Source organism: Aotus nancymaae, unplaced genomic scaffold, assembly GCF_030222135.1.
Source record: "Aotus nancymaae isolate 86718 unplaced genomic scaffold, 86718_ANA_hifiasm-v0.15.2.pri h1tg000077l, whole genome shotgun sequence".
In the NCBI taxonomy this organism is placed as follows: domain Eukaryota; kingdom Metazoa; phylum Chordata; class Mammalia; order Primates; family Aotidae; genus Aotus; species Aotus nancymaae.
The window spans coordinates 14,008,721-14,035,648 of record NW_026988492.1 but is presented as its reverse complement, the minus strand read 5'-3'; the positions used below and the strand labels follow the sequence as shown (position 1 = coordinate 14,035,648).

At 40.6% G+C, this 26,928-nt stretch overlaps 1 long non-coding RNA gene across 1 annotated transcript in view; it reads right to left on the bottom strand.

The window, feature by feature from the left end:
• Positions 1 to 26,282, bottom strand: part of LOC105715697 (uncharacterized) — a 224,262-nt gene extending 197,980 nt beyond the window's left edge. Inside the window, exon 1 of the long non-coding RNA XR_010339486.1 lies at positions 26,082 to 26,282. This is a non-coding gene — a long non-coding RNA (uncharacterized LOC105715697). The remainder of the gene's footprint in view (positions 1 to 26,081) is intronic.
• Positions 26,283 to 26,928: the final 646 nt, after the last annotated feature.

Genomic DNA, 26,928 nt, shown 5'->3' with positions numbered 1-26,928 from the left:
CAAGGATCATCTACCAATAGTTGCAATATTCAAAATTAAAATGGAGACTTTTTTTTTAGATGGAGTTTCACTCTTGTTGCCCAGGCTGGAGTGCAGTGGCGTGATCTCTCCTCACTGTAACCTCTGCCTCCTGATTCAAGCAATTCTCCTGCCTCAACTGCCCAAGTAGCTGGGATTACAGGCATGCACCAACCAGCACGCTTTCTTATAGTAGAGATGGGGTTTCACCATGTTGCTCAGGCTGGCCTCGAACTCCTGACCTCAGGTGATCCACCCACCTCAGCCTTCCAAAGTGTTGGGATTACACGTATAAGCCACTGCACCCAGCCTTACTAATTTATTTTTAAGATGACAATAATAAACTCACTACATGTTAACGTATATAAATATTATATAAAAAGACAAAATATTTTAATATATAGTTTCTAAACAACGCTATTATTTGCTCATAAAAGAAAGAAAATGGAGAAGAAAAGTAAATATCTTTAAATAATTATGAATATTGTTTTTATCTTGTGGGCACCCTGAGAAGATCTTGGTCCCAAAACCCCTATTTTCTGGAACACACTTTCAGAAACACTCATACAGGAAATGGCTAAGATTTTGAGAGTTCTTATTAACATCTGCCATTGTAAAAGTTGCCTTCATATTGACAAGTATAGTTTATATATGTATAAAGAAAAATCTTTGTAGCAGTAATGAGCTTCAAAGGGAGGTGAGTGACCAAGTTATTTTGGGAATGTTACCAAACATAGCTTAAAAAGATAGTTTTGAAATAGCAGTCAGATTATTCAAATTTGAAGTCTTCAAGGCACTTTGCTGTCTTCCCCTTCTGAGCCTTTAAAAATTATTTTTTAATAGTTTAGCAGCTTGGAAACACAGTTATAAATGATTTCCTTATGTCCCGAACCTCATGATATAAACCCAACCCAAGTTGCCAGTAAGTTGATTAAACCCAACCCAAGTTGCCAGTGGCTGGAAGACTGGTCTTTACCATTCAGTGGACATCTAAACCTAGGCTGCCTCTCTGGGCAGGTCTCACAGAGCCCACAAACTCCCCAGACATAGCGGGAACCAGGCTACTGTTCCTTCATTCGTGCCCTCTCTCTACATAGCAAAATCCTACTTATTCTAAAAGGCCAGCCATCTTTTAGAATTTCTCATTTTAAAACTCAGAAATTCTCAACCCTGTTTTTCAGAGAGAACAACCTGAGCCATAGGGAGGAAGTGAATCTCCCAGGATCTCAGACAACTAATTGGCCCAGACAAGAATAATATGAAGGTCATTTTTGATCATTATCATTCACAATCCAGTTGTCTCCTGTGCCTCTGTATGCAAAGAAGTCTACACTCCTGACTCAAGAAGTCAAATGTATTTGTCTTTCATGCTAAAACTAGAAGGACATTCATTTATATTGTATTTCGTTTTTGTATCTCACCAAAACAATGCAATGTTCTATGAAAACTTGAGTTGTGCTTAAATCTGAACTGCAAGTTGTTCCAGAGCAAAGTTTATGCCCTGTATTTCTTTGGCATTTCTTCTATGGATTTATATGGTGCTCTTTCACAGCAGTGACTCCTGAAAAGTCAAAAAATCACTCTGTCTTTTTTCTCCTCTTCAGAATTAATTATTTAATTTTAGCCCAGTTTTGGTTCATTCATTCAGCCAACAAGTATTTATTAGATCTCAGTCACGTGGCTGAGACATTGGAGATATATGATCTTCATGTGCCTTTCTTACAACCACAAGGAGCTCCAGAAGGCTGTGTGATCCTGATAACACTGCTAACCACCTTAACCCAAATCCTCAAAGCCTCATCACAATTGCAAACTAGACCATTAGGAAGGGCCCCAATGGGTTTACATCAGTCACGCAAATGGCCACTTTCTCCCATACAACTCCAGACCCCATAGGAGTTACCACCCTTTCCTAACTCCTGAAATGACTCTGCCAGACCCTCTGTAACTTAGAGCAAAATCGGCTAACTCTTCAGCTATGCTTAGAGCATTACTTTCCAGTGACAGCCATTGAACAATGCTTCCACAGCGCCCTCCTAAGCAGACTGCTTTCTCCTCCACACCTATAGGATCTCTCAGTCTGGAGGTGAGGTCATAACTCACCGTTGTTGCTGACAGACTTTTGTCCTTCCAACCTCTGTTTTTTAGACCCTCCCTTTTTATACTTATATATTAATAATAAACATTTCTATTTATTTAATATATAGTTTTATTTTTAATGTTGTCTGAATATACAGCAGTTTAGCCCCTATTATTGGAGATTGACACTATTTTCAGTTTTTAACCATATAAACTGTATTGCCATGAACAACTTTGTGGCTAAATTTTAGCACAGTTTTTGGTTGTTTCCTTAAGATAAATTCCAAAAAGGAGTTACCCTTGAGCCTTTTACAACTACGTCCAAGTCCTAAAACCAGAATTCAGTCAAATGACACCAAGTGTGAATCATCCTCCCTTTGGAGACCCTAGTTTCAATGATTCCCATTGTTATAATTAAAGACTATTTCAATAAACTAACATTTATTGAGCACTTCCTTTTATTATTATTATTTCACTTTAAGTTCTGGGATACATGTGCAGAACGTGCAAGTTTGTTACATAGGTGTATACATGCCATGGTGGTTTGCTGTACCCATCAACCTGTCATCTACATTTGGCATTTCTTCTAATTCTATTCCTCCCCTAACCCCCCACCCACCGACAGGCCCCTGTGTGTGATGTTCCCCTCCCCATGTCCATGTGTTCTCATTGTTCAACTCCCACTTATGAGTGAGAACATGCGGTGTCTGATTTTCTGTTCCTGTGTTAGTTTGCTGAGAATGATGGTTTACAGCTTCATCCGTGTCCCTGGATGAAAAAAGGATGAACTCATCCTTTTTTATGTCTGCAGAGTATTCCATGGTGTATATGTGCCACATTTTCTTTATCCAGTCTATCATTGATGGGCATTTGGGATGGTTCCATGTCTTTGCTATTGTGAGTAGTGCTGCAATAAACATATGGGTGCATGTGTCTTTATACTACAATGATTTATAATCCTTTGGTTATATAACCAGTGTCGGGATTTCTGGGTCAAATAGAATTTCTGGTTCTAGATCCTTGAGGAATCACCACACTTTGTCCTAAACAAACCTCAGCATACATCTAAATGAAGCTTTCTTGTTACCAAGAAAGCTATCCCCATGGGAGGTTTTGCTGTTGTATAAAGACATTCTCATTGGGGGCAACTTTTAAAGCCTTTGGGGCTACACATTTTTCAACAGCAGCAATGGGACAGCACAATTTTCCATGAGTAGCAGATTTTATATCTGAGAACCTATGTAGCAGAGAACTGTCTTTTGTTTTGAAAGCACCTTATAGGGCATATATGGAACGAAAGATGGTCTGTGTTTCACGGCCTGCAACAGTGGAATTCAAAGTATTTTGATTGTTCTCTATAGAAAGTAACATGTTTTGGCCGGGTGCGGTGGCTCACGCCTGTAATCCCAGCACTTTGGGAGGCTGAGGTGGGTAGATCACAAGATCAGTGCTTTGTGGTGCCATAGCTGATGTGTACCTGCTCCAGAGCTTCATGTGGTTTTCAGAAGTTAGGCTCTGGTGTGTGGGTATTTTTCTAGGTGTGTCTTGGGGTTTGAATGTGTCTAGGTATATTGCTCATCATAATCATCCTACTTAAACTTCATTTATCATTGGATTCTTATTTTTAATCAAATCTGGGGAATTTTCAGGCAATATTTCTTTAAATGTTTTTCTCCCCATTTCCTGTCTCCATTTTTCCTAGATCTCTAATGACACATATGCTTGAGTGCTTCATATTGCCCTACAGGTCATTAAGACTCTTTTTATATTTTTCCATCTTTTTTTCTCCATGTACTTTGACTTCTATTAGTCTGTTTTCAAATTCATTTATGTTTTCTTCTGTTGTGTCCTATCTACTGTTAAGTCTATCCATTGAATTCTCTAAATATCTTTTATTTCAAATCTATGGTTTCCATTTGGTTCTTTTTTAGTTTCTAAACTTTACTTCTGAAGGAAAGTTGACTGTGTCTTCATTCATTATATCCATCTTTTTCTATATATTCTTCAAATATTTATAATGATTATTTTAAGTTTTGCTAACTCAGTGTCTGAATAGTCTGTGACTCTACTATTAAGTAATTTTTCTCTTGACTGAATGACTTCTGTGTTTTTATATAACTGTTTTTTTAAATTGCAGGCCAGACTTTATGTCTGAAAGACAAGTAGAGGCTGAAATCTCAGGCTGGGATATGGCTTTATTTCTACTAGCACAGCCTCTGAATATAAAGTTCAAGAGTCTAAGATCTGTCTTTGTTTTTCAGACTACCCCTTATATTTCTGTACTGTCACAGAACAGGTGCCTTTGATCTTAGCATGAGTTGAATTGAGTGGGGATTTGGTTACAACTTTTTTTAGACTCAGATCACATTCACCTTCAAACACTTTGAAAATGAATCTAGGCCTCTCTCTCTAGTAGCATCCTGGAGCCAAACTTTGCAGAACTTCAAGATTTCAAGTGTGCAAGATGTTTAGCCTGCTACACCTCGAGGCTGTGAAACTGCAAGAATATAAGACTACAAAACTCCAAGACCACTTAACACCTCAAGGCTGTGAGAATGCAGATCGGGAAGGTGAGGAATTTTAAGTGTTCAAGAGTAGGGGATTTTGAGACTGTGAAAATGTGAGATCATGAGAGTGCCTTCCATTTTTTAAAATAGAAGTTCTTTCTTAGAGCATTTTAAGATTCACGGCAAAATTGAGCAGAAGGTACAGAGATTTGCCATATACTCCCTGCCCTGTACACATACAACTTACTCTCCTATCAGCTTCCCCAACCAGAGTAGTACATTTGTTACAACTGATGAACCCACGTGAACACATTATCATCACCCTAAGCTTGTAGTTTACATTAGGCTTCACTCTTAACGTTGTACATTCCGCGAGTTTGAACAAATGCATAATGGCATGTCTCTACCTTTATAGTCTCATATAGAGTATTTTCATTGCCCTAAAAATCTTCTGTGTTCCCCCTAATGAATAATGATGACTTTCAATACCTTCCCTGCCCCCAACCCTTAGCAACCACCTATCTTAACGTTTTCCATTTTGCAGCCGTTGCTCAACGGTGAAAGTCATGTTAGAGAGTTTAGAACTCTCTGTATCCAAATCTAACACAATATCATGCAGGTCTGTCAAAGACCAGTGGCTTTTTCCTAAACTGAATAAAGATCATTCTTCTCCAGCTGGCTTTCTCTACCCAACCTTCTCCAATCTCAGAAACTCATTCCATATATGAAAGTATCCTCTGTCCCTTGGTTACCAGGAAGGCCCTGTTACTGACAAAGCTGGCCCCCTAAAAGATAGGATCTTTCCCTTTTGTTGTCATGAAAGCCATACACAAAACCAAAAATGTCAAGCAGTGCAGGCTTTATTCAATGGCCATGGCCATTGAGAAGAAGCCTCAGGCTCATAAATCAACTTCTCAGGTCATGAGAGCCAGGAGCCCACAAATAAATGGCATCTTCAATGAGGGGTTTGGGCATGAACAGCAAAGGGAGGAATATTCATTCATGACTTTTCTGGGAACAGGCAGAGAGCTTCTTAGAACTGGAGTGCCGCTTTCACTTTTGTCCTTTTATAGTTTCTTCCAGTCTTTGTTATGGTAATTTTCAACTGTTACGGCAATAGTGGGAGTGTCATTTAGCATGGAAATTAAATTATAATGATATTAGAGGTTCTTCACATGTCAAATGAGCTGCCATCTTGGATCCCACCATTTAAGCCAATTTGATCACAAAGAGGATTATCTGACTGCAGGCATTCTGTAACTAAAAGATTTGCAGAATCAAGGCAGAATAGAAACTCAGCTAGGTCATATAATTATTATACTGTGTAACAATCTCATCTTTTGGGAATTTAGTTCTTTTAGATTTCTTTGCATTCATAGCTTATTCATAATTTAAAGAAAAGTATAATTTTTTGGTATATATAAACATTTCTTGTTTCATCAGGAATAGAGGTCTTGCACACACTCCTACATTTTAACCCAAAATGGAAACCAATTGTTCTTAATAATGGGTTAAAATTTAGGGTAGGGAAAATGATATATAATTTACTCCTTGTAGCCTCATAAATGACCAAGTGTGCTTTAGTAACAAGAACAATTTTCACAAAGGGAGAAAAATGACATATGGTACTTTTTCAAGACAAATAAAGAGGAATAAATGCTGCCTTGCATTCTAGTAATTGAAAAATGGCTTCATTGCTGCTGCTGACACTGGAAATTCTACATCATCTTTCTAAAGTAGAGACCTCTATTGTTATGTATTATAATAGCGTTTACTATAAATGGAGTTGGTTATAGGCAGTAACTGTTTGTAATCAAACTTTCATAAAGATTTTTGGTCAGTGAACTGAAAATAACCACAGATGTAGGATGCATGGGATGGGCTCTAAAACTTTATGATCCATCTTGGTCAAAGTTCTCCTTCCTTAGCTTGCATTAGCATCATGGATTTTAATATAAATGCAGAATGGTTATCAATCTATCAATATGTTTTACAAATAGCTCTGAGTACCTTATGGTTTAGAAATGCTCTTCCAAGAGAGTGTCATCTGGAGTAATTTACCACGATGGCATCAAAGTACTTCCTCCCCCAAGCTGGATGGAGCTAAAAGAGCTGGTTTTCTCTGTGTATCAGAACACTAGATTGGGACGTAAAAACATTTTAAAGCATCGTTAGTCTGAGAGTATGCTTTCTTGTCCTGGCATGTCCTCCCAATCAATCATGTGGTATCCCTCAACAAGGAAAAGTACAATTTTTTTAATGGTTGTCACAGATGAAGACTTGTTTTCATGACACTTGCATGTACTAGCTGAATCCATCTCACAATTATTTCTGTGAATTTGTTCAAAGAAAGTTTTAGTTTTATTGGAAAATGAATTTCGTGCATTCTAGGGATATTGATTTTCTAGGAACTGATGGCAGAAAAAGAAAAATACCATTCCCAAGATGCCATCATTTTAAATGAAAATACTTGGTCTATGATCAAAAAGAGAAAAAGAAATTGTTAAAAATTTTCTCTTATTCATTAACCTTTGTGGCTTATTAAATTGGAGTCCTTTGCCGTAATAACCCATCAGCAACTTTCCTACCCAACATAGGCACGTGTGCGCGTGCGCATGCACACACACACACACACACACACACACACACACTCTTTCTCAGCACTATGATATGGCAATTACTGGTTAGGTAATATTAGGCAATACTAACACCAATACCCTGGATGAGGAATCCCTGAATTTGGAAAGTCAGATCATTTCCCTCAGTTTCCCTGGCCACACTCTTCATTCCCTCTTTATTTAGGAATAGAGGAGTAGTATGAAAATTAACACATCAGTCTGAATTTTGTCCTTAACAAAGCTCAGCATACATCTAAATAAAGGTTGTTACCAAGAAAGGTATCCCCGTGGTAGGCTTTGCTTCTGCTGTGTAAAGACATTCTCATTGGGGGCAGCTTTTAAAGCCTTTGGGGCCACACGTTTTTCAACAGCAGCAACGGGACAGCACAATTTTCCATGAGTAGCAGATTTTATATCTGAGAACCTATGTAGCAGAGAACTGTCTTTCGTTTTGGAAAGCACCTTATAGGGCACATATGGTTGGAAAGATGGTCTGTGTTTCACAGCCTGCAACAGTGGAGTTCAAAGTATTTTGACTGTTCTCTATAGAAAGTAACATGTTTTGGTTGGGTGCAGTGGCTCACGCCTGTAATCTCACACTTTGGGAGCTTGAGGTGGGTGGAACACAAGATCAGAAGTTCAAGACCAGCCTGGCCAACATTGTGAAACCCCAACTCTATTAAAAATACAAAAATTAGCTAGGTGTGGTGGCATGCACCTGTAATCCCAGTTACTCCAGGGACTGAAGCAGAAGAATCACTTGAACCCAGGATGCAAAGGTTGCAATGAGCCAAGATCGTGCCACTGCACTCCAGCCTGGGCAACAGAGTGAGACTCCATCTCAAAAAAAAAAAAAAGGAAAGAAAGAAAAGAAAAGTAACATATTTTACAACATAATGGAATCTATAACAAAATTCCACCTTACAACGAGCAGCACACTTGAATATTTTCTATTTGATTCTTTGTTTTTTAATGCTTGTTTCCACCCACATGCAATACACTAAATATTTGTCTTCCCCTGAAATTCCTATGTTGAAGCCTAAATCACCAATGGGATTATGTTTGGAGGTAGAATCCTTGGGAGACTATTAAGTTATGAAGGTAGAGCCCTTACGATGGGACTATTGCCCTTTAAAGAGGAACCAGAGAGAGATAGAGAGAGAAAGAGAGAGAGAGGGAGGGAGGAAGGAAGGAAGGAAGGAAGGAAGGAAGGAAGGAAGGAAGGAAGGAAGGAAGGAAGGAAGGAAGGAAGGAAAAAGAAAGAATCTTCAGAGATATTTCAAGCACACTGATGTTTTAGAACTTGCGGGGTGAAGACAAATCTATTTTCTTTGGATCTCAGAGGCTAAAGTGTTTGCAGATACTTTATGAGTTGCACATCCATAATTTTATTCAGAGCCAAGTCAAGTGATGGGGGACAATTATCAAGCTTCATATTTCTGTTTGGAGTCAAAGGTTTCACAGAAAGCACACTATCTGTTGAGCTCTGTTATAATGAAAGCATCAAATACAGGAATTTAGCTCTAATCCAGGTCTCTGCTTTGCACAAACCTTCCTGAATGCTTCAGAACCTGATGGACAGCCTGCCCTTGTAAAGATAAATTCTGCAGAGCAGTCTTTGAGCTCAAATAAACAAATCAACTTCATCTTCACTCGCGCTAATATAGGTGTCTGATGTTTGGCTTTGATATTTGGTTTCTACATCAGAGTAGAAAAAAATCTGTCGGAATCAATATTTATTCTTACCACCTCTGACCACTGTGCTGGTTTAACCCTCTAGTCATCTAGTTGCTAAATCAATCTTGGCCAAAGCAGGCCAAAGATCAGTAGGCATTGATTTACCAGCTGGTGCCAACTGAAACTACTCACTGCCAGTAAAGCCAGTATCCAGGCAGGCCAAAGCGAGCCCAGGTTGTCTATCTGCTTATCGCACCTTGATCATCAGGCAACCTTTGCTCTTCTGTCCAAGTCTATCCAACAAGGGTTCTGCCTAGATTCTTAGGGGGACCCATCCAGAACCCCAGTCAGCTTGACTACATCCCTGCGCCCCTGCTTAGCCACTGGGTCCTCACTCATCTACAAGCAGGAATCCTCCCAAATTACAGGGGACCCATCCCTTCCCTATGCCACACACAGATGTCAACTGACACTAATTGATAACCTTCCCAAGAGCCTGGAGCACCGTCATATCCATGCCAGGATCAGATCTTCTTAGAGGCCACCATTGAGGCAGATCAAGTCTGGGCATGATTATTTTGAAGGACACCCTTCCCCACCCCACCATTTTCAAGCACAAGCTGGCCCATGTGACTTTGCTCAATGTTCCTCACCTCACCTCAACCTCCTCTTCTTTTTCTTTTTCCAGAGCAGGAGCCTCATGCAACCTGTTTATGCCTAAGTTTGCCCCGGGGTAAAAGTCAACATTAGGCCATTTTTTACCTGCTTTTTGAGAGTAATATAAGAAATACTAGACCTTTTCTATTTCTTTTTCAAACTATGGTAATATCTTCATAGAAACATTTTTCATGCTCATTGTTTTCTTTTAGAACAAGTCTGTTTACGTATAGCTTCTACAATCTGGTGGAGAAATTCAAATCTCTGACCTCTGGAAAAAGTAGCATCATGTCCCACCATAGAGCGCAGCCCTTTTGCTGCAAAACCGCACATCCATCAAAAGTCCTTCCAACACTTAGCTTTGTAACTACTCCCTTGGCCTTGTCATGGAAGCTACTCAAAGTTGTTTGTTTTTTTGTTTTTGTTTTTGTTTCTGTTTTTTTGAGATGGAGTCTTCTTCTGTTGCCCAGGCTGGAGTGCGGTGATGCGATCTCGGCTCACTACAACCTCCGCCCCCAAGTTTCAAGCGATTCTCCTCCCTCAGCCTCCTGACTAGCTGGGTTTACAGGCACCCGCCACCACGCCCAGATAATTTTTGTATTTTTAGTAGAGATGAGGTTTCACGATGTTGGCCAGGCTGGTCTTGAACTCCTGACCTCAGGTGATCCACCCGCCTTGGCCTCCTAAAGTACTGTAATTATAGGCATGAGACACTGCACCCGGCCTCAAAGACATTTTTAGTCTTACCACTTTAATTTATGTTGTTTGCTCTAAAGAATAGATATTTATTTTTATGCTAACATGAAACAACACATATAAAGGAACATAGCATAAGATATTTGGTCAACACTGCAAATCAAAGCAAGTGGAATCCTCTCGTCACATAATTTACATTCCTCTATTGTAAATGTCACTTATTCACATGCTCATGTGCTTTTTTTATTTTTTATTTTTTTTATTGAGATGGAGTCTCACTCTGTTGCCCAGGCTGAAGTGCAGTGGCACGATCTTGGCTCACTGCAACCTCTACCACCTGGGTTCAAGAGATTCTTGTGCCTCAGCCTCCCAAACAGCTGGGACCACAGGCATACAGCACCACACCTGACTAATTTTTTTGTATTTTTAATAGAGATAGGGTTTCACCATGTTGGCCAGGCTGGTCTCAAACTCCTGACCTCAGGTGACCTGTCCGCCTCAGCCTCCCAAAGTGCTGGGTTTACAGGCATGAGCCACCATGCCCAGCCTATTTACATCCTTCTTCACCCTTATATTCTATATATCTTTTTTTAATGCAAGTATTTTTAGATTAATTTTAGTCTATGACATTTAGTACCTCGAATAGTCTTGAAGATTATTGATAAGGCCTTGGAATAATACTATACAATAGGACATGATGAATGTCTCTCACCCATGTTACCAACTCACAGAGACTCAGGTGTGAGAAAGGCAAACGTTGACAGAGGAAGTGGTTCAGAATCACTGATCTGTCCAAATTTCAGACCCCACAGACCTGTAGGCATCCAGGACAGCCTTTTCCTTCACAAAAGCTTCTCATTAATTTTTTAAGGGGCCAAGAATTCTGTTTGTGTTTGAAGGTGGGACTGTTGCTATAGTTTAGATGTTTGTCTCCTCCAAATCTCATGTTGAAATTGGATTCCCAGTGTTGGAAGTGGTGCCTAGGAGGAGGTGTTTGGGTCATGGGGCTGGATTCCTCAGGACTGGCTTGGTGCTATCCCTATGTTAATCAGTGTGTTCTTTCTCTATAGTTCAGACATGATCCGATTGTTTAGAAAGAGCCTGCCTGGCACCTCCTTCCCTTCTCTCTTACTCTCTGTCTTGCCATGTGGCATTCTGCTTCCCCTTCGCCTTCTGCCGTGAATGGAAGCTCTCTGAAGCCCTCATCAGAAGCAGATGCTGGCACCATGCTTCTTGTGCAGCCTGCAGAACCATGAGTCAAATAAACCTCTCTTCTTTATCAATTCCCCAGCCTGGGGTATTCCTTTATAGAAACACAGGACAGACTACATGGCTGCAAATACTAATTTCTAATTCAATAAGGAAATGGAACATCACTGACCTTTTTTAAAATTTCTTCTCTAAGTAGAGAAGAAAGTTAAACAGCATCTGTGATGGTAAAACATACACTTTTCCCAAAAACTCTGTACATAATTAAGAGGGCCAGGCACGGTGGCTCACGCCTGCAATCCAGGCACTTTGGGAAGCCAGAGGTGGGAGGATCGCTTGAGGCCAGGAATTGAAGACCAGACTGAGCAACATGACAAAACCTCACCTCTACGGAAAAGTTTTTAAATCCTGAGTAGATGGGATTACAAGTATGTGTTACATAGTGGTGCAATGCCTGTAGTCCCAGCTGCTCAGGAGGCTGAGGTGGGAGGATAGCTAGAGTCCAGGAGGTCAAGGCTGCAGTGACTCATGATTGGACCACTGTGCTCCTGCCTGGGCAACAGGGCAAGACCTTTCCTCAAAAAAAAAAAAAAAAAAAAAATTAAAGAGGCACATGACTGTCATTGCCACTTGATTTTTCTTCCAAAAGAGCATAATACTTCTCACATATATTTCTGTTGGAGCTCCTGCTGTTTGAGGCTACTCACTGTGCCAGATTAGTTTGGGTGGCAGCATTAGTGGAAGTGCAAATAATCAAAGATCGACAAGCAGCAGGATCTATTTTGCTAATGCTGACTGCTATTCATCTGTCAAAGCCATTTCACTTTCCCAATATGTGTGCTATTAACTTTGTCATAGGAAAATTAGTCTAAGTGATTTCTAAAATTATTTCTGAATTTTAAGAACAGACAACAGAATTGTATATACATGCAAGTTGACTTCTTGGAATTCTACACAGAATTCTAAAGGCATCACGAGTTGAGAGTTTCTTTTCTTCCACTTTCCTAGTTAAGAAAAATTTGCAGGTCAGGAAAGGCTGAGCTTAAATAACAAAGCAAAAGACAGTAGCCCAAGGAGGATAAGCTGGCCCCACCTGCCCTTTCTCTAGAAATGAAGGTGTCTAGACTAAGATTTCTTCATTGCTGCCAGGACAGAAAGAAGCAGAGGATTCAAAGGTGTGGGAGCGCCTTCCTCTATTCAGAAAAAAAATGTAGCAAGATGCAGGTGAAAATTACTGTACAGAGAGATTTTTCAGTTTTGAGTAGTATGGCTGGCTGCAGAGAAGGTTCCCACAAGGTTACTACATTTACCTTGATGAATTCACTACACCCCAAGGTCTGGTCTCAAGCTGGCAAGTTAAGAAACTTGATTTTACTGAGTATGCCGGAAGTAGCTCTGTCACCCCTGAGAGGCACACTTGCCTTAATCAAGTTGCAGAGACCTAATGCCTGCTTATGATGATATAATGAGAAGCAAGCATATGGGAAGCCAAGTTATTAGAGGGTTTCATGGTGTGCATGGAAGCAGAACACAGGAGTGGGACGATCTGAAAATGAATCTCCCAGTGCAAGGTGCTTCCGGCCCTCTCACCCAGGAATATGTCTGCCGATGGAATTATAACGTCAATTTATTGTACCGAAGCTTCCTCTTTCCTGGATGGTATTTGGATATCTCAGCATTGACTTGAGGGATACTTTCTTTTGTCTCTGCTTTCATTATAGACCAATTCCTTTGGCTTATGCACTTATGGATAGTATCCTGGCTCTGCTCCTTAACAACCACTGAAAGCAACCCCACCTGCTGTATTTGACTCCCAAGTCCTTGAGATGGTTGTGTATTGTATGCCCTATGTGTGTGCAGGGCTTACTTGCTGTAGTTCCCATGTACTCACAGCAGCAATTATGTCAACTAATATACCTATGAATGGGGCCGGGCACGGTGGCTCACACCTGTAATCCTAGCACTTTGGGAGGCCAGGGCGGGTGGATCACCTGATGTCAGGGGTTCAAGACCAGCCTGGCCAAGATGGTGAAACCCATCTCTACTAAAAATACAAAAATTAGCTGGGCATGCTGGACACCTGTAATCCCAGCAACTCAGGAAACTGAGGCAGGAGAATAGCTTCGACAGAGGAGGCAGAAGTAGCAGTAAGCTGGGATCTCACCACTGCACTCCCGCCTGGGCGGTAAGAGTGAAGCTCTATCTCAAAAATAAATAAATAAATAAATAACCTATGAATGGATAATTAGTGAGCACTTATCGTGCACCTGAAACTCAGCAAAATGATGTACACGGGAAAGGTATGTACTCCCAGCCCTCAAATACTTTTGTCTGTTGGTGAAGTGCAAACTACTACATGTAAAAAAAATTGAAAAATCATAAATGGTAGTGTAAAGCCATAAACACTACAGGAGTTACACAGACGGAGGAGTCAAGTTAAAGTGAAAGTGACTCTTCCTTCATAGAAAGGAAGATAGAGCTAGATTCTGAATGGTAGGTGGGAGAAAGAATAAGAAGTGATTTTCCAGTCTAGAAAAGGAAGAAAGGCTTGTTCAATGTAAAGTCACATCCTTAAATTGGAATAATAAACGATGTAAGTAACATAAAAATTATTGCCAAGTCTAGGGAGTATTGGAACATAGTAGGTACTCAAAAATGCCTGTGAGTAAGTGAATGAAGTGGGACTGCAGTCAGAAATAAGATTCATTTAGTGGTACATGAAAGAGTAGACATCTAAAAAACGAGGAAGAGCTATACAGATGTGAGATCTATCAGAGATATGAAATATACCAGAGATTCCCATAAAACAATTAATTTCCCAGTTCATTTTTTCTCAGTTAAAGGGCAAGCACTTTCACAGTGGCATAATTCTAATTGTAGAAGTTCTGCTCAGAACACACAATGTTGAACAGGAAATTTTCCAGACAAATGGCACACAATGAACCAAGTAGACAGTCCTGCATAATAACCATTTACCTATGCATTGTCTATTCATTCCTTCTTTTGAAATTCAAAAGCTTTTTCCAACATTCACATTATGAGGAGGAGGCACATTTTTTCTCATTTTCTTCCCATTCTCTTTTCTTGTCTTTCTCCATTTCTCATTCATCTATCCATTCCACAATATTTATTGCCTATTATTTGTCAAACATGTGCTAAGAATAGCGTATGCCCAGATTTTTCTTAGAAACTGATGTCATACCTATCTCATGGACAAAATAGACAGAGAGAGGTTAGTAAACAAGAAATACCCAGCAGCAAAACTGCAGAGCTGATGTGAAATAAAGGAGCAAGATGCAGTGGTAAAGAATGACGGGAAAGAAAGCAACCAGACACGGCAGCCAGACAAGGAGGCTAAGACCTGAACAACAGGAAGAAGCCAGCGGTGTGTGTACATACATGAATGTGTGTGTGTGTGTGCACATACATGAATGTGTGTCTGTGTGTGTGTGCACATACATGAATGTGTATCTGTGTGTGTGCATACATGAATGTGTGTCTGTGTGTGTGCACATACATGAATGTGTATCTGTGTGTGTGCATACATGAATGTGTGTCTGTGTGTGTGCACATACATGAATGTGTATCTGTGTGTGTGCATACATGAATGTGTGTCTGTGTGTGCACATACATGAATGTGTGTCTGTGTGTGCATACATGAATGTGTGTCTGTGTGTGTGCACATACATGAATGTGTATCTGTGTGTGTGCATACATGAATGTGTGTCTGTGTGTGTGTGCACATACATGAATGTGTATCTGTGTGTGTGCATACATGAATGTGTGTCTGTGTGTGTGTGCACATACATGAATGTGTATCTGTGTGTGCATACATGAATGTGTGTCTGTGTGTGTGCACATACATGAATGTGTATCTGTGTGTGTGCATACATGAATGTGTGTCTGTGTGTGCACATACATGAATGTGTATCTGTGTGTGTGTGCATACATGTGTGTGTGCACATACATGAATGTGTATCTGTGTGTGTGCATACATGAATGTGTGTCTGTGTGTGCACATACATGAATGTGGGTCTGTGTGTACGCATACATGAATGTGTATCTGTGTGTGTGCATACATGAATGTGTATCTGAGTGTGCCTGTATATGTGAGTGTGCATCTGTGTGTGTGAGTTGCATGTGTGAGTGTGTACTGGCAGGGAGCAGGTGACAGAAGCCTGGTGCTCCAGACAGAAGGAGTCATATGCGGGAAGACCTCGAGACAGAAACATCCTCAGCACATTTGCAGACCCTGGAAAAAAAGCAATTTCCCAGCATGTGTGGGGTTGAAGGATGAGGGGGGAGTGTGGAGGTAGATGAGCTCGGTGTGGTTCAAAAGGCACAGCTCACAAAGTGCTGCCTAGGCTAAGTACAGTTTGGATTTTAGTCAAAGAGTAAGCAGGATGGTGACAGATTCATGCAAGAGCAACCTGGTTTCTGGATGGAGACTAGGTTTGAAGGATGCAATGTACCAACACTAGAGCTGTAGGCAGAAACTCAGTCGCCCTGGTAGAGCTGTTGGTGGCTGAAACTGGAGAGAAGTAGTTACAGAGAAGCGGGTGGATTTCAGACATATTTTAGATGTAGAAAGACAGGATTTGTTGATGGACTGGAGTTCAGGAGGAGGGAAAATAAGAAAACAAAAATATCTGCTTATCTGTCTCCTATTTCTTTCCCTATTCCACAGTCTACAAATGATTTTGTAAATTCATGGTGTCATTTTCCTATCTCAGGTTAAAGAAGAATTTAACAGCAGTAAACCTCAAACAAAAGCATTCTGATTTGAGACAATGCCACCAATAAGAAGTAGAAATATCTCAAATAAAATTCTCACGTGAGGTTTTAGTTGTATGAGAAAGAAAAGCAGTAAATACTAGCATAACCAAATGATACGGTTCGGCTCTCTGTCCCCACCCAAATCTCATCTCAAATTTTAATCCCCACATGTCAGAGGAGGGGCCTGGTGGGAGTTGGTTGAATCATGGGAACAAACTTCCCCTTTGCTCTTCTCGTGGCAGTGAGTTCTCATAACACCTGGTAATTTAAAAGTGTGTGGTACTGGCTGGGCGTGGTGGCTCATGCCTGTAATTTCAGCACATTGGGAGGCTGACGTGGGTGGATCATGAAGTCAGGCGTTCAAGACCAGCCTGACCAACATGGTGAAACCCCATCTCTACTAAAAATACAAAAATTAGCTGGGTGTGGTGGCACACATCTGGAGTCCTAGTTACTCGGGAGGCTGAGGCAGGAGAATCGTTTGAATCTGAGAGGTGGAGGTTACAGTGAGTCGAGATCACACCATTTCACTCCAGCCTGGGCAACAGAGTGAGACTCCATCTCAAAAATAAAAAAAAATGTGGCACCTCTCCATTCACGCTGTCTCTCCTGTTCTACATGGTTAAGATGTGCTTGCTTCCCATTCTCTTTCCATCATGATTGTAAGTTTCCTGAGGCCTCCCAGTCATGCTTCCTGTTAAGCCAATTAACTATGAGTCAATTAAACCTCTTTTCTTCATAAATTATCCAGTCTCAGGTAGTTCTTTATAGTAGTGGGAGAACAGACTAATACACCAAACCTTTGTCATCAAACAGGACACCATTATCTTTCCTTATGAAACTGCTAAAGACACCACAAAGTTACAACCTCTATCTGCTGGTGATTTAATTAATGTGAAAGACTTAATCATTTGAACTAATGTGATGTCAAAGTCCAAACACACGATCCTCCTATAAAGTAGAAGTTTGGTCACTATATCCCCTGCTGGCAATGTTTATTATATGTGGCTGTGCAAATAGGGGAAGAGACAGCACATGGCCTGAGTGCAGAAGCCACGTTACAGAACCGGAAGTCCTGGCCCAGTCACTCCCACACCAAATTCAGTCCCCAAATAAGTCTTCTCTGTCTCCAAGCTTCAGGGCATGGCATAAAGTGAAAACAAGAAAGTTCCACTTTTTAATACATAGCCAGTTTTGTTGGTAGAAATAGAGCATATTTTGGCTGGGCACAGTGGCTCACGCCTGTAATCCCAGCACTTTGGGAGGCGGAGTTGGGTGGATCACCCGAGGTCAGGAGTTTGAGACCAGCTTGGTCAACATAGTGAAACCCTCTCTCTACCAAAAATACAAAAAAATAACTGGACATTGTGGCAGGTGCCTATAGTCCCAGCTACGTGGGAGGCTGAGGCAGGAGAATCACTTGAACCCAGGAGGCGGAGGTTGCGATGAGCTGAGATAGCACCACTGCACTCTAGCCTGGGCAACAAGAGTGAAACTCCATCTCAAACAAAAAAAGGAAAAGAAAAGAAAAGAAAAAGAAGTAGAGCATATTTTTTTAAATCTTCCCTCAAAATCACTTTTCGAAACAGGCTTTTTCCCTCCTTGAATGTAAATGTAGCAAGTTGAAAAATTAAGTCCATAGGTTCCTTCTTCTCCTGAGTCCCTGCCTTAATGTGGCCAATACCAGAAAGACTTGTTCCATTTAAAGTCTGATCATTAAATTAGAAGTGACTTAAAGGAACTAATTGCTCACGGGAGATTTGTTCCTTTCAAGCAGTAGAACAGAGAGCTCTGTAATATCCTGTGTTCTAAATTGTAATTATGGCCAAAATAGGTCCTGATCCAAGCACAAAAATCCTTCTCATATTTTGCAGCTCTTAATTAGAAGCATCTGACCTAATGCAATTTGGTTCAAAAATGTTAGTAATGTAAGTAAAACTTTTGTTTTTAAAAATTGGGGTTTTTCTTTTTTTTTGGTTTATGTTGCTGTTTTCTCATTTTTCTTTACCTCTGCGGGGTCGTTACTTTTAAGCAGTCCATCAGTTGCATGGCAAATGTATTTTAGAGATCTATCTTTTGTTCAGGAACCATATTCATCTGGGAGAAAAATGTCAGAAATTCAGTGTCTGAATTCTGTGTCTGAACAGTACATCTGGGCCATACCTATGTCAAACAAACAGAGACAATGGTTTTATCCTGGTTTGACTTCCAGTCTAAACTGGTTCCACATCCAGGAATAGAGCAGAAAGAGGCAGGTTATGGATTCAACTGTGCCACCCCAAAATTCATACATTGAAGTCCAAACCCACAATATCCCAGAATGTGATTTTATTTGAAAATAACAGATGACACTATTTGATATAATTGAAATATGTATATATAATTGAAATATAATTGAAATTTCAGATGACTCTATTTCAGTTAAGATGAAGTCATCCTGGAATAGGGTGGGCCCAATCCAGTATGACTGGTGTCCTTATAAAAGAACACCATGGGAACAGACAAATACACATGGCAGGGAGAATGCCATGCCAAGATCAGAGCTATGCAGCCACAAGCCAAGGACCTACCAGAAGCTGGGAGAGAGGCCTGGGACACACGCTTCCCTAAGGCCTTCAGAAGGAGGGTGTGGCGCTTTGCCATGGCAACCCTAAAAAATTAATGCAAGGACTTTGTAAATATGTCCCACGGCACTTACCTTCTTTATGGACTGCTACATTCTTCATTACAAGACCGCTTCCTTTCAAAACTATACTTTCTTCTTACTCGCCAAAACCTTAAGCAACGTAGAAGTACCTCCTTGCCTTGCCCAGGGGGTCTTCATTCTAAGTGCATGTTAAAAACCCTCAGGTGGTGAGTTGAAATCACTGAGCGGCTTCTCACTGGCCACACTACTCAGCCACATGACCAAGCAGACCATGTGCAAGCAGATCACCCTGGCAAGGCCATGGATGCAGAGCTAGACCCCTGACTTCCATATTACAAAGAGGAGCAAAATGAAAGCTATTACTTGGATGAAGTTCCTGCCATAGGATTTGCAGATTAACCTAAGTTAAGTTTACCTTTGCATCTGGAATGACAAGAGACGTGGTAGGGCAGAATCTTCAGAAGATGAACCAAGGAGCTTCCTGTGATTCATGGGAGAATGGAAGAATCAACCTATCGTCCTACTGAGAGGGAGTTAGGGTGCATGTGTTTGGTGACAGGAGAGTACCCTACCACTGGAAAGGAAGGACCATTCGAGCACAGTGGATCTTCTGTTTTGCAAACAATCTGCTAGACCCTCACCCGTGAATGCATGGGGGAAAGTATAAAATACAGAAATATGATTTAAAGCATCTGGGACATTGAGAACTCAAGACCCAACAGCATTGGTACAAGCAGTCAGGAATGGAAGGCCTCACCAGACACAGCGCTCCTGACAATGGACATGATGAACCTCACTGAAGGCATCAGGGAGCTGCTTCTGCAGCCTCTGCAGTCAACAAGGAACAACAAGCAAATCCTGCAGCAAACAAATAATCATTATGCCACAGGGCAACCAAGAGGACTTGTGCTCAGAGCACCATGTGATCCATCATCTAGAAACCAACTTAACTTGTCTGGAGGAATTTAAAGAGGGGCAATGGCAGGGCAGGTGAAGGAGGAGCCGGAGAAAAACACTTATTTGTGATTCTTCTTGTTGTCCTCGCTTTATCCCCAGGAAAGTGTGGCCTCAAGAAAAGAAAAAAAAAAGGATGCAGTTTCTTCTTCACTGTATTTCGCATTAATACAAAGACATCGATGAGCAGAGTGTCAATCACAATAAACTGAAATCAAATTAAGAGTACTTGTGAGAGCTCTGATGATCTGGGACATTTTAACTAGGAAGTTCACAGCATTATTATTAAAAAATCAATTTCATGAATGACTGCCTATTTGCTAACACTCTCACCTTGTCAAGGGAAGGAAAGATATGAATATACGATAAGTCTTGAGAGTCCTTAAAACGTGGTTCACATTGTTGCAGAAAAGACAGGACAGGAGAAAGGAGGTGTTGATGGAAAGAGTGAGATGGCTCTGGGAGAAAAGACAGGGCAATGCCGCAAAGATGAACTGACCAAACACAGAGCAGAATCAATCAAGACCAAATCAGCAAGTCAGAAAACGTCTGAAAGCCACAGGACACGTTTCCAACTTCTCTAACACAGTAATTTGCCTTTCTAATAAGTACCCCAGTTATGATTCTGGGAAAGTTGAATCTCAGAGGAAGTTGCTCAAGATCAAATAAGTTATTAAAAGAACTATGAAAAAATGCTGAAATTCATCTGGCCTCTTGCCCTCGCCCAAACACTAAGTTTCTAATTCCATTGCAAGGCCCCTGAATTCAAAATCTAAAAGCATGACAGGACATAAAATAGCCCTCTCTCCTAAGTGAAAGGATTTCCTTTCCCCATCACCAATGACTCTGACTGTTTCCATATATTCCCTATTATAAATTCTGTCACCGTCTTTCACAGAAGCTCTACTTATGGGACTAAATATTGAACTATTGGCTTAATAACATCTGATGGAAAAATGGGTATGTGTTTCTCACTTTGGGCTCATTGAATTTGGACACAGCTCCCCTGTGAGGAAATGCAGCTCCATGTCTGACGACTTTTACAGCTGTAAGAGGGTGTGGAACCCAGTAAGGACCCACAGGATTAAGGAGGAAGCAGGGGATGTCCCTTAAAGCATATTGAGATATTCCCAGCTGCGTATGTGGTGTGGGTGGAGAGGGGAAGTTATTGTACAGGAAAACATGGGCATGCTTTCTGAAAGCATTGCTCCACGGAGAAGGAGCCAAAACTCTCAGGATTATGTTCAGATTCAAGACCTCTACACCAACCTATCAGAACATCAGTCCATGAGAAGCAATGCAGGGAAAGAATGTGTTGACAAATTAACCATTATATTCAGTGTTCCTTACACTTAAAAAATAAAATAAAAAGCTCTTACTATAACTTCTCTTCAACAGCCTGGCAGTTTTGTGCCACTTTTGAGTTTCTGTGGTTGATACTGTTAAAACACAGGCAGATGAGTCGGGGGAAGTTACTACAAATACCACCTTTCCCAAGCCTGACATAGTCCCCTCTGTTGGGATTCTCTTCCATGTATTCAGAGAAGAATACGGTATTCAGGTCTGGGGATACGATGTTGCTCGCTTCATGGTAGGTGTGAAATTAAGAGAAATGTTAAGTGTCCTCACCCAGAGATGATGATGTAGTGATGCACGGGGATTGTCACAAAATAGCTTCCTGCCCCACAGAAAATGTTTTTTGCTTGGTCTCAAAGTTCAATTTATTCTTCCCAACAAAAGAAAAATTAAAACCACTGTTACCACCACTGCTAAGTGGGTGAATCAATGACGCCTTTGAGCAAGAGAGCCAGATAAACAGAGAAGAACTGCAATACCATCAAATCAAGGATACTATTCCCAGGGTGATAAATCATAGCAGTGGGTGTTTTTGCAGAATGCTGAATGGAGAATAAACCACTTGGAAAGCTACTGATAAAAACTATGTATTTATGGTAAACTTCCAGGTTTTTTGGCGGGGGAGGGAGGACGTAAGTACAAACTAAGGCTTCTGAATTTTTTAAAAACAGCTTAAAAATAGTTATTTTTAAATCTCTACGTATGTATATCAGTCCGTTTCAACACAGAGTAACATAAGAGGCGTCTGGAGCAGTACTCTCCACGGAGAATCAGAATATGAATCACCTAAGATGAAATAAGAGAATTCCCAGCCCCACTGGGTTGAGGACATCATCAGTTTTCACTGAGGACAGATCCAAAGTTTAGAAGTTCATATCTGAACAAGATTATGTATTATATCTGGTTCATGCATAATCGTGTTCCAGTTAACTATATCACGAACTATTACTCTCATTTCCAAGTTTAATTCTGTTTCAAATAAATTTACTGGAAACCTTTTATGGACCAGGGAGTGTGCTAGATAGGCCCTGGAGATATGAAAAGTATGAGTTCAATCATTCTCAAAATCCTTTTATCTTTTTACAGTTCCCAAATCCTCCTCCAGATATTACCATAACAAGCCAGGTAGAGCTCAAAAGATTAGTCACAATTTCAGTGGTCAGCATCCCAGCTTAAGAATTCTGCCTGCAGCTGTGGGCACTGAATATTAAAAACTTTTTCTCTAATTGGATGTTTCCATAAATGCTTTTCTGATTGTTTTTAGAAACTATTTGGTAACCATATAATCCACTAAAATGGAATCTTCAAAGTTCAAAGGAACTCTCGAAACCAGACACCCAAAGTACATTTCGGACCCTCTAAAATTTTAAGGTGGATATTTTTGAATTGTGCTCATTAAAACACTCCTCTACCGAAAATGAAGCAGCCGTGGTTGAACTATTTAAGTGATCTAATGACCTGGAAATCTGGGGATTTCTAACACCTTCCTTTCATCTCTGGGCAAAACTATGAGCTTTCATTAAAATGAAAATCAAACTTAAATAGCTTGGACACTTTCAAGCTGTGAACATCAACCATATGTGCAAACCTGGGCAAGTTCTGTCTCTGTGGGGTTTTGCGAGTGGGAGGAGGAAATGGATGATCAGATGACTAGACAGATGTTCAAAAAGATCCTGGGACAGCAAGACAACTTGCATCCATTTCAGCTTCCTTAGAGGCAAACAGAAAGGACAAACAAAAGCCCGGAGGCAAAGCAAAGAAAGCAAATTACAGGCCCGTAGCCAAAGCAACTTAAAGGCACAAGATGCCATTAATTGCAAACACATTTTCTTAGGAACAAAAACACTCACCGATAAAGGAAGCAAAATTGTGGCGTTGGCACCCAGCGAATTTGTAATCACAACAATGGTGCTTCAAATTAAAAAAGCGTTGGAACTTGAGACAGTTTCTCAAATCTATGCATTATAGCTGATATAAAAACGAAAGACTGAGATTTAATCTACATGAATCAGAAGAAACCTTGCCTCTGTCTTTGATCTCCAATGAAATGTGGGTAATGCTTTTTTCTGCTTTCAACGGCTCACAAATGCCTTGTAGAAATCGGTCTATGTAAAAAGCTGAGGAAGACTGCATGGAAACCCAAGACAATGGAGAGAAGAAAATAAAAGAAAGTCTCAAAAAATCTTTTGTATATGCTACTCTGTAAGTGATCTTGTGACTTTTCTTACTCTGGGCATCAAATCAGTGTATAAGGCAGTTAGACTTTACAATGAGCCCCAATGGCTAGAAACCTAGTTGCCATGACCTGTAACATCATTAAACAGCTCACCCTGTACCAACTGGTTAGGACCATTGCACACTTGTCTTCTTGAGATACACACTTATCGTTTATCAAAACCAATCAGCTTCTAGCAGTTATGAATTACATGGCAAGAGATTCTAATAGATAGGAAGTGTTGATTCTTCCTTATTTATCTAAGTTGACCTCATACCGGCATCAGGCAGTGATGAGGATTTGTAGAAAAAGACGTATTTTACCAAACCATGTGGCTGCCTACTTTACACAAGACATCTGTTCTAGGAGCTCCTCTCACTTGGCCTAACACCTCTCATTGCTTTAACTCAAGAATCTAGTTCCAAAAATATTTTTGCCAAAATAAATGCTGGCAAGTTCAGTTGGCAACTAAGAAATGCAGGCCTACATTAATTAGGTTCTCCTGTTTCCCTGTTCCCCCGAGGGGTTTAATCAACTAGGTACCTATTCTCATTTTCCTAAATAAGCTGTTACAGATTCTTCAATAAGTTAGAGATTCTCTGCTGCTTTTCATTAACCTAAGCATATTCCACATTAAAAACAAATAGAGCAAAAATTCATGTTCACACGAAAACCTGCACATGCATAGTTATAGTGGGTTTATTCATAATTAACAAAAGCTAGGACTATCACAAGTGTCTTTCACTTGGGGAGTGGGCGCACAAACCTCAGTGCCTTCATACGATGAAACACTATTCAGCACTGACCTTGCTAACACTACAGAAGCCTCCAAAAACACAGATTAGCCTCAGAGTCATTAGCCTAAGTGAAAGAAGCCAGACTCAAAAGGCTACAAACTATATGATTCAATTTATGTGACATTCTGGAAAATTCGAAATTATAGGGTTGACTACAAAGTAGTATGAGAGAATCAGGGGTTACTAGGACTGTTCTCTATGGATTATGTTGAAGTGCTTTTGTCAAATTGTGACATATATGTATAGATGTATGATACCTTTAAAAATATGTGTGTTTATGTATAATACCTTTATAAAGTATATATCTAATACCTTTAAAAATGAAAGAATCAATAACTGGACTCCTTTTGAAATGAAAAGAAAATCAGAAATATAATATAAGAGTTAGGGCATGGCTGGGCGCGGTGGCTCACGCCTGTAATCCCAGCACTTTGGGAGGCCGAGGCGGGTGGATCACGAGGTCAAGAGATCGAGACCATCCTGGTCAACGTGGTGAAACCCTGTCTCTACTAAAAATACAAAAAATTAGCTGGGCATGGTGGCGCATGCCTGCAATCCCAGCTACTCAGGAGGCTGAGGCAGGAGAATTGCCTGAACCCAGGAGGCGGAGGTGGCGGTGAGCCGAGATCGCGCCATTGCACTCCTGCCTGAGTAACAAAAGTGAAACTCCGTCTCAAAAAAATAAATAAATAAAATAAAAAAGAGTTAGGGCACATGAGAACTGAAGAGAAACATGATTCATTCCACATCTAACTTAACCTGTGGCTGACTGTATCCAAGTCTCAAGGATGCTGCTAATGTTAAAAGAAAAACTTCAGCCAAATTATATGTAAGAGAGTTTAACTGAGCAAAGAATGATTTGCCAATCAGGCAGCCTCCTGAGCCAGAGTAGGCTCAGAGACTCCAGGGCAGCCGCGTAGTGGAAGAGGATTTATGGACAGAAAAAGGAAAGTGACATACAGAAAATGGAAGTGAAGGACAGAAACAGCCGGATTGGTTATAGCTCGGTGTATGGCTTATTTGAACATGGTTTGAAAAGTTAGCCTGCATTTGACTGGCCAAAACTCAGTGATCGGCACAAGGGTAGACTACAGTCTGTTGACAATTCCATTTAGGCTACAGTTTACGACGTACACAGAAACCTTTAGGCCAAACTTAAAATACGTAAGGAGGCAGCTTTAGGTTAAAATTGATTTAACACTAATGAGATCAAGAGGTTATAAGAAAAAAAAAAAGAAAAAGAGGGTGAATATAATTTCTGCCTCTCTCAATGTTTGCTCCCCGTCAGAGGCTGCGAACAGCTTGTCATCTTCAGACCTTGCATGTGGAGCTGCACTTAGGGATGGGCAGTTGTAAATGGGAAGGTTTGTTATTGTCTTAGTCCATTGGGGCTGCTGCAATAAAATCCTTTAGACCAGGTAATGTGAAAACAATAGAAATCTATCGCTGGCAGTTCTGGAGGCTGTGACCCAAATGTCAAGAGATGTGGTGTCTGATGAGGGCTGAATCTCTGCTTCAAAGATGGAAACTTCTTGCTGCATGCTCACGTGGCAGAAAGGTGAATGAGCTCCCGCAGGCCTCTTTGTTATAAGGTCACTCATCCCATTCTAATCACCTCCAAAAAGCCTCATTTCTCAATACTGTCTGCTTTGGGGTTAGGTTTTAACATTTGAATTTGGGGGGAATGCATGATTCAGACCATGGCAGGTAACGTAAAAAAGGTTCCAACTGTCAGATGGATTTATAGGCAGGCCTTCAAAAGCTGCCTAGCCACAGTGCATGTCAATAATGGAACCCTTGGTTCTAGCATGAGAATGTAAACAAGTAGCCATGAGTTGTGCTCAGAAGGAAGCCAGTGGATCAGGATTGACTCACCGTTTCCTCATGGCAAGGCCAGTCCTAGACAAACTTTAGAAGCAGACGACTTGAGTCTTTTTGGCCTGTTTCCTTTGCGTGATTCTCTTCCCAATCTCCTTCACCTAGCCATTGTCCCAGGTGCCCATTGCCTTCAAAAGACCTCCATCCTTTACAGATGACTGTGCGGCAGTCTGCTGCCCTCCACATCAATGCAACCAGCTGGGTTTTAGGGCAGAAATGTCTTAATGAAATTGCTTCTGTTAAAATATAAAGAACAAAAAAAGTCTTTTGATTCTTCCGGGGTATTCATAATCAAAAACAAATGTATCACTGAGTCAGAAGGAAAATGTAATTTATCTAGTTTAACATGGTTTAAATAAATAAACTTGAACCAAAGGTAAAGTTTCTTGCCTTGTCTATTACTGTATATCACCACTTAAAGTAAAAATTAAATAAGAACTAATTAATTAAAATTAGGGTAGGCACAGTGGCTCACTCCTGTAATCCCAGTACTTTGGTAGGCCACAGCAGGCAGATCACTTGAGCTCAGGGGTTCAAGACCAGCCTGGGTAACAAAGTAAGACACTGTCTCTACAAAAAATACAAAAATTAGCAAGGTGTGATGGTAAGCACCTGTAGTCCCAGCTACTCAGGAGGCTGAGGTGAGAGAACGGCTTAGCCTGGGAGACAGAGGTTGCAGTGAGCCAAAATTGTGCCACTGCACTCCCGCTTGTGTGACACACCCAGATCCTGTCTTCAGAAAAAAAAAAAATTAATGTATGACTCTTAAGATAAAATCTGAGAGAATGAAAATCAACCCTGTTGATAGTCAGATTGGGATGTTCCTAACAGAACAATAATTATT